Here is a 9,933-nt window from a genome sequence, read left to right as displayed (position 1 = left end):
TTTTTCTCCTTCTCTTTTTGTTCTCTAAGGTTCTTGAAATTTCTAGGGATAAAGATGAGAATTATGATGACTTAGTCATCTTTTTATCTTATTCATTAAGCTCCTTTATGGGCCTAAGCCCACTCCATTTGGACGGCCAAGTGGCCCATTAACTCAAGCCCACCTTTTTTTTTTGTAATTCATGAAAATTTATTTTCCAAATTCCAAATTTGCCCTTAGCCTCCCTCCATATTTTCTATGAGCCATCTTGTGAATTTCCCTTTTTGCCCCTAGCCTTTCTTAATAGTCCCACTTCAAAATTTTTTGTAGACAACTTGTGTATTAAACAAGGTCAAAATATTACCTTGTACCTAACTTCTTGCAATTGTCTTGATTTATCCGAATGTACAAAATGCGGGATATAACACCCTGGACATGGGAAGCTCCAGCTCCGCTCCTTCCATCACCTACGCTGACCCCAGCACCCTCATTTGTCTTTCTTTTCTTAACGTGGACATCCGCGCCATGGCCTTTCACCAGTAGGGGGTGGAACTCAATGTCTGAGTTGCCCTAATCATCATCACCCCTTCTCGAAACCTTAGCCTTCCTGCACAGTGAGGTAATCAGCGACAGAAACATTAGACTTGCTGCACCCTCCTTCAAGAAATCCCTCCACTCTCGGATCACCTGCTTCCCCACATATACTGGCACATTACCAAGTATACAAGCAATAAGAAGAGCTCGAGGATAGGTCACATCATTAGTGTTGCCCGAAGGATGGATCCGGTGAGAGATGATGTGCAACCACCTCCTCGCCTCAGTAGTAAACTTATCACTCTTGATCCTAACCCTATTATTGGTCCAAGTGATAGACACCTATCTTCCTCAGCCACCAATTTAGAAACTAGCCAAGCCCCATCACCCTCAACATCCTTCGCATCTAACCCCTCCTCTGAATGATTGTCTAGTTTATGCATTGCATTGATTGCTTCAGCCCCTACCTTCACTCCGACTCCCTGAATAATAATCTCTGGTTTAGGGGAAGCCCAGTCCACTATGGGTAGAAATTGACTACGCGCATCCATTTCATCTCTTGCAACCTTCATAGAAATTTTGGGGCACGTTTGTCCACATTGTTCATGTCAAAGCCCCGCTCCAGAAGTAAGGGCATGCGTATTTGCTCTAGATATGAACGTTTGCACTGGGGGTTGGGAAGGTCTCATAGGTAGGAGCCTGCTCCTCTTGGTTTTGTTATGCGCCTTCTTGATTTGGAGCCATGGTACCAACAAAAAGAAACAATGTTAGATTTTATTGTCATCCCAAGTTCAATAATTAAGCCAGTATTTCTCAGGCCTGATAACTCAAGAGAAAATCACCCCATTCGGAATAATCTCAGCCCCTGAATCTGGCACCATCTGATGCAGGCACTGCTGCAGCGGTTACCCAGACACCCGTAGTGGAGCCGCTATAGAGAAAACTCAGAATAGTCCAGTGACCCTTTGTATTTTCCCCTCAGCCACGCCAGCGCTCCTTTGAGCACCACAACGGAGACTCGCAAGCGGTCTTGTCTAGTCCAATGAACCCCAATTTTTCAGAGGCGGGAACCTCAACTTTCGACCCAAAACCAGTCTTCGTGCACAAATCGGTCAACATTCAAGCATGCATGGCATTTACAACTTATGAGAAACAATTTCTAGCAACAAACCACCAAAGAATTCAAAACCCACCCTAAGAACAAACCCCTTACTAGACTCAAGTTTTCTACCCCAAATCCACGCAATATAGAAGCATTCGATCACATTGAGACTAATTTAATGCTAGAAAAGTCACAAATTTTAGATTCTACCCACCTACCAACTCCATCAACTAAAACCCAAAAACCTCAACTTTGGAGTTGCAAATCAGTCAAATCGAAGCCTTGAAAATTGAAATTCTAGCTTCATTATCATGCTAAGAGTTGTCGAAAGTGATTACATACCTTTAGATTGAGGATTCGAGCGAGGTTGTGGTGGATTCAAAAGTTGACCCTTTGTGAAGAATTCCCTTCCTTTGGAGAGAAAATTGGTGGTTTATGGTGTGATAAGGTTAAAGGGTGGGTGTTAGGGTTTTTTATTTGAGAGGGAAAAAGAGTAAGAAGTTGAATAAAAGAGGGAGAGGGAGAGTTTTCGGGCAGAGGGGGAGTGGAAGTGAGAAGTGGGAAGGTGAATGACCCTCTCTTAATTCTCTGAATTCCTGATGATCGCAGCAGCGGTGTGTGGTGGCCCTAGTGGAAGCGCTACAGTGGTTACTCAGAGCGCCATAGCGGGCACTCTATTTTTTCGGATACCATTTTTGCGGAGACTCTATTGCTCCTACGATACCGTGCCAGTGCTCATATGTCTGCTATGGTGGGCCTTTCTAATATATTGATTATGCGTGTGAAATGGTTTCCTTTAAATATGACTCGACCTTATACCAGAAGTAATATGGTCCTGACGGGCCTATGAGTCATAGACAAACTCAGTATCTCGCAAATCTATCCATTTAGTTAATATTCTTTAAAACATTCCTTGTGAGACGTATTAATCAAACAGTCCCTATTCGTTCACCACATGAATTTGATCCGCAATTGAAGACTATCGGGTGTTAAGTCCAGATGAGGGTAGTAATGTGAACCATGTTAATTTTTTTGGCAGGGTGTAGACCCCAAATGCTATCCTTCCATTTTGCGTCTTGTGTTTTATTCGGTCAAGTTAAAGAAAGTTTCCTTTTTTACGTTTGTCATTCAAATTCCGCGCATTCAATGTACCAAGTTCAATGCATGAATACGAAACGGATCTAAATTGTCAAATATGAAGCCTAGGGATGCGTCTTGTTACCCTTGAATATCTGATATGCTACCTCAGTACGCTCTTTTCCATTGCCTTGCTGTTTGAGGACGAACGGTAGTTTAATCGGTATCTGATGTAACGACCCGTTTCTTCATCACCGTATTTCTGGATAGTTTTCTGCCTTGAATCCCCAAAGCATATGTGATTTGTTAAGTGTACTTGGTAAAACCCTATCCTAATCGGACCAACATAAGAAAAGAAGTTAAAATATCGGACTTGGGTGGTCGGGCCCTAGATAACTGCCAAAGCGGTTGGCTGACTGCCGTAGTGGTCACGCCATAGCAGTAGATGCTCCGCCATTCTGGAGGTATGCAAATCTTAAAGGACCGCTCCAGCGGCATGAATACCACTGAAGCGGTGCCGCTGTAGCAATACTATGACCTCCGCAGCGGTCGACGACTGGTTTTGACTATATTTAAAGCCCCATTTCGGGACATCACCTAAAATTCCTCATTCATCTAAAATTCCTCATTTCTAAACTATGTAGCCACCTTTTGTGTACATTTCAGCTCCTAGAGATGTGAGCAATTGTGAAGGTAAACTCCCCTTATCACTTATTTCATCTTTCTTAAATCCTTTCTCCAAATTCTCTCTAAATCTTAAAAATGGTAAGTCATTAAATGAAGGTTTTCCTAAATAGCTAACGGGTGTTCTTAACCTAGTACTACATCTTTATGGCGAGAAAAGGATTAATTAGTTCAAGATTAGTTTATTAACCAATTTCTTTAAGCTAAATATTTTTATTCCTAAATGGGTTAGTCTTGATAATTAAGGTATGAACCAAAAATGCTAGCTTTGCCTAATATTAACTATGAGTTCCATAGGAAAGGGGTGGATTAGCAATAATTGGAGATTTAGGAATATTATTTTTAAAAAATCCGGTTTTACCTTCATGAAGAACAATTGCCCCCGACCTATACTTACTCAAATTGCAACCCTTCTTATACTATTCGAAGCTACGTTCTCTATGAAGATGGAAGATGGAGTCCAAATAGATGTTCGCACACCAGTTCGACCTCGACGTAGGTTACGACTTACTTGGGTAGACACCGATTAGTATTTCGTAATGTTGCAATAGACAGTAGTGGAGAAATCATGCCTAGGTCTTCGGATAAGAAGTTAGGACGAAATTCTTAAGTTGATAGTGTTGTGGGACTTATGTGTTTGGGCTTGTGGCCTATAGAATGCCTAGGCTTATGCTTGGCTTTTCATATGTAAATTGGTGGTTCTATGTATTATGGGAGACTAGTCGGAAGGGAAGGATTCATTTGTTGCTTATACTATGTTGGTTGTCCTTGTGTGGATTGACTGGAATTCATGTGTTCATTGACATTCTCATTGCATAGCATACTTTCTTATATTCATGATAAATCTTTTTCGTCTTGATATTAGTATATGGTGATAACTAAGGTATGTGTGAATCATGCGACATTATTATATTTTTCATAGCCATCTCTATGCTGCGTGAGACGGAGTGGTTATCGAGGAGGTGGATGAGTCATTCTAGGCTGTGCGATACAAAATAACGGTACATGGACTTAGTAGTCCCCCATGGGTCATGACTGTTGAGAGGTGGACATTGTCCCCCTAGAACATGGGTGTATCACTGCATTGCATCGCATTTGCATACGTATTATATCCTCTTGTTGATGTATTTGGTTTTTGTTGATCATCAGTGACCCTGTGTATTGTTGTGCTATTTGTTTGAGTGGTTTAAATGATGGGTAGATAGTTGGAAGGGAGATTGGGATAGGTGTCGTCATACTGTATCTTGGATTATAGCTCATTCCGGAGAGACTGCTATGGTAGTTAGATTGCAATTGACAGTTTCGTAGGTCATGACTGGAGAAGTGTATGTGTCTTAAGGAAGGGGTAGTTGTGCTTAATATTGGCTCGAGTATAATGAGGGTAGCTTATAAAGTTGAGTTGCGGTTAGACTTTACCTTGGTTGGGTTTCGTATGATCGACTTGTCTTATTATGGTTCATGCAGATAGAGTGTCATTAGTGAGTAGACATATCAAGAGGTATTAGAAATGCTCGGTTATTATGTTGTGGTTAGAATATGAGTGGAGATCATATGTTCCTTGTACCTTGTGATCTTTGCCCATGTGTTGCCTACCATGATTATCTGTTATTGCATGTTACCTTTATGATTTCCTAATCATTGTCGGCCTATGTTACTCACCAGTACTAGTGTTGTACTGATACTACTCTTCCTACAACCCTTTCGGGGTGTAGAGTCTTACAGGTTGATAGCTTGATTAGAGAGTCTCCAGAAGACGCGCGGTGCTTATCTTGAAGACCTTCATTATCTTCATCCCTAGATGGAGGTTGAGTTTTATTTACCTAGTTTGAATAATGTACCTTCGAATCTTAGTCACTCTTGCACTAGTCTAGACCAGGTTTTGGGAATGTTGTTATGTATAAGCCACTTTGTAAAATTTCCGTTCATTTATAAAAAGAGTTAATTCCACATTTGATTATGTTTATGTCTAAATACTTAATTAACCATGTTTTCTTGTTGGAAATGAGTTACTATTGTGTTTGAGGATTCGCCTACCGATGTGGGAATGGTAAGTGCCCGCGCGATCCCATAATGGGTCGTGACATGTCTGCCCTTCCGACTATTGCGTGGAAGGTGTGTAATAATATAATACACACACACACACAAATATACATACATATATATATATATATATATATATATATATATATATATATATATATATGTATGTATTTATACATACATACATGCATGAAGGACAATAGAAGAACGTAAGGTCGGTAGCCTCTAAATATATTATGTATCTATCAACATAAACATGTTGCTTAATCGAAAGCTAGAGAGAAATTATAACATGAATCAAAATAACATATTGAGGCACGAAAATCATGAACTTGGAGCTATTAGAGTGAAGTTCCTCTTTATGGGGGAGAGGACATACATGCTAGCTTTGTTGGATTCGTGCCGAAAGAAATGAAAGAAGAAACCTTACATACCTTGTTGGCTTCCTTGACAATCCAACCTCTCAGCCCATCTAGCGTTACAGCCTATAATGACAACAACACTTTTGTTAAGCTAAGGAAATACTAGTATATCATGTATATTGAGCGACAAGCTTGTATTATAATGAATCGAACAACATCTCCCCTATTTCTTTCACTCCCCTCAAGCTCAAAGGAGAAAAACCAGCCATAACCATATACATTTCATCAATTCTAACAATGATTCATCATACACGCCCCTTCAATACAGCCCAGTAAACTACAACAATTTATATTCGACTTTCGATCGTCGATTCATGAATTCTATCCATAGAATTTAGAACACTCATAAGTCTTATAGACAAAGATAGGGAAAAACGTTACATACCTCGAAGTATCTCCGGATTAACGATAGTACTGCGCGATTCAAGCAATTAAATGAATGTTAATCTCACCGTGAAGAAAAATGGAACAACGAGATCGAAGCAGTGAGCAAAACCCGTATGTTGTTCTTGAGAAAAATTGTACCACACTTCCTCAAAATGTCAAGTCACGTTGGGTTGCTGCTAATACAATTTAAATTTGCTTCATTTAGTTGTTGTTAACATATGCTACATATGTGGTTTCCTTTTTATCCCTTTTCTCCAAAAGGGTGAAATAGATGTATATTAATATTTGCATGCCTTTAAACGTGTATATTATTTAAGAATAAACTTATCCAAACACACTACACTCCAGCACATTATAAGGTTAGTAGCAATTAACGAATACTTTTCCTATGAAATGTGGACATGATGTCCCCTAATGTATATCCATAATTAATTCTTGTCTTCCACTACCATTCAACATTTAATTAATTATACCCATAATTAATTTCTTGATCTCAATTCATAGACTCATTATCATGCTCATGTGATATAGCCCCAGTCCATGGCCCCTTTTGCCACACACAAAAATATTATTTCCAGTCATTCCAATTGTTAAGTCCTAGATTATTTCGGGACTTCATCCTTTTATACATTGAGCTCTTGATCCTCATATACGAGTATGACAAAAATTCCATACGGTACGTATAATTTGTTCAATATTCTGAGATTCGACGAAACTTATTGTCACGAACCAAATTATGGATCGTGCCAGCACCTACCTGGTTTCCTCTTTGTAGGCGAACCCTTACCAACCAAACCATTATTGAAACTCATTTTCTATTCAATCATTGATAAATATAAAGATTTAAGTGAGAAACATAAATGACATCTTTATAAAATTCAAGCTTACAATTTCCCGGGACATAGTCTAGATGTATACAAGAGATTCTACAATACCGAGGAATAAGCTTAAAATGAAATGACATTTCTACCTTGGAACGAGATGAACAGAAGCTGTAGGAAGATGTCCACCACTCCGATTTATGAAACTTTCAACAATAACCTGAAACACATCTACACTTGAAAAGGATGTAGAAAGAGTGGTATCAGTACAACACACGTACTGGTAAGCATCATAGGCCGACTAAGATTAGTTCACGTAATACGATATAAAATCAAACAGAATAAACAAATAGATACATTCGTAACGCCTTTTCAAATCCTACCCATAGAAAATAGTTCTGGTATAAACATGCTCGTATCCCATTACCGTGTCAATGCAACACTAGGAAGTAAGGACCGACTGTCAATAACAGTTTCAGTCAAGACAGACTCCTGGACCAATTAAACCACAACAAGTTACAAAGGACAGACCTCGACCTCCCTATCAACCGACACTAAGTGGGACCACTAATTCTTACCTTTCCCTCCTTACTTTAACATAATTTAGCAATTTGACACAACAGCACGACAACCCACATCAGACAGTAGCCAAAAGCCATTCATCAATCACAAATAAGCTAGATAAAAGCAATATAACCCACAATTGTATCTTAATCATACTTTCAAAACCTAGACCATGCTAAAATAAATCACTCCAACATCACCTTCCTTCATTAGTCAACGGAGCGATGAAATTACTCTCAAACACAATCGCTCAACCATAAAGACAAATCAATTATGAAATCATAGAAGAAGTCACGATTCAATGTAATACAACCAGGAAGAGTATCATCTCTATCACACGCATGGAAGTAAGTAATATTTAATGTAACCCGAGTTAGTATCACATCCGTACACACGTGCTAGATGGTATTGTTTGCCTAAATAGCCATGACCTGCAGGGGACCCATGGTGTCCATGTACCACTAGCTCCGGAACTGACCTAGGATAATGAGCCCATAACTAGGCCACATCCTCACCCCCTACCAAATGTGCCTTTTTAGTACTTATATGTTCTTTATCATCTCAATGTATTTCCATTCAAAAAATCAATAAGGAATGTAAACAATCAAATAATCAATATCAAGGAACACAAGTCACCATGTCACAAGTCATATCAAAACTTAAGAAATCAACCTTTCAATAATGTGGATACTCAACGAAGATACACACAATAATAATATAAGTCATCATACAACAACCATACCAAGACTAAGAATCGACTCATCAATAGAATGAATAAGGAATCACTCCGAATCAACAAGAAAGTAAATACTGACGATTCCCGCATGCTCAGTACATAGAATAATGACAACTTGCATACCCAATGAGGACACCTACAATTTAGCAACAGGTCACCCCCACCTATGGTACAACAAGACTCTATTATGGCCAACTCGATAATTGCACATACCCTAGCCCGCTAACTAGATCAATAACAAACCGTATTCACTACTTTGCTTCCTTTTTTGGCCTATCAACTACGCATGTTGGTTCACTTATTCACTTAATGTCACAAGCCCACAGAAATCAGCATTTATCTTAGACAAAACAATAGTCAACCGAACTCCGTGTCCGAAGACCTAATCATGCTTTCTCCCGTCAATTCTATAGCATATACATGATTTACTAATAAAATTCTAACTCAAGTAAACCATAACCTATCTCATTGCTGAGCAGCTATCACGAACATTCATGGATTATCAACCATCCCGTTTTTTAGCCGGAAGCTGTGATAGAGAAATCTTTAAGGAATATAACGTGAAGGATGTTTGAAGGGCTAATTTTCCCTAATCATCAAGTGTTTTACTCTAGGAATACCCTAATGACGGCTTAGAAGAGGGGTTTTGTATAAAAAAGGGGTTAAATCCCAAAATAAGGCCATTATACGTGAGTACTGATCTGCGTATACCGCTGCAGCGAACTACTCGTCTGCTATAGCGAGTTCGCTATGGCGGTTGTTCACCCGCTGCGTCAAAGATGTCCTCCCTGAGCCCACAACATTTTAACCCTCATCTACTCTAATTACAATAAATTATTAGACAAACTCCCCTGTGGACTCATCTTATGATGATACACTCGATTTTGTAGTTGGGTTGCGGAACACCTAATAACGACCGGATGGGTCGTTACATCAGATACCAATTAAACAATCGTTCATTCCCAAACGGCGTTGGATGGATTAGGGTCGCAAGGTTATATTATACTGGACGTTATAAATTTACGCATCTCATACCAAATCACAAGTTTTAACTCCTTACTCTAGTTCACTTGCCACTAGGTATCAATACTTCGGTTATACATAACACGCATCGTTAGAAATGCCATACTAACAAGGGGACGAGGTACCAGACTTAAGGTATGTATACTCTTCTACTACTCTATGAGATTGTTAGATCCTTTTATTTTGAAATATTTCATGCTTAAGTTGTTGGATAGTGCAAAAATGTGGGGTTCTTGGGACAAGGATTTTTAATTCCTTGGGGAAGGGAGATTTCGAATTATGGCATGTTATTTCGATGTTCACAAAGTCTTAGTATCACTGATTACTTAAGATCTGCTTGAAAATGGGGGTAAAACCTTGTTGGGGTAGTGAGTGCTTGAAACTGGGGACCATTTGTTGTTGTAATGGTGTCATAATGTGTGTAAATGACATGCATGCTAACGTATTGCCCGATCTATGTCGAAATCTGATGAAATTTAGGCAAAATTTTGGGCCACCATTTTTTTATTAAAAAGGGTTTTCTTGCTGGGGGAGATGGGTTCACTGCGGCGGATCCTTCTTCTC

The sequence above is a fragment of the Lycium barbarum genome, chromosome 4 (genome assembly GCF_019175385.1).
Source record: "Lycium barbarum isolate Lr01 chromosome 4, ASM1917538v2, whole genome shotgun sequence".
Taxonomy (NCBI): Eukaryota; Viridiplantae; Streptophyta; class Magnoliopsida; order Solanales; family Solanaceae; genus Lycium; species Lycium barbarum.
The sequence above is the reverse complement of the archived record's forward strand: the minus strand, read 5'-3'. Positions refer to the sequence as shown.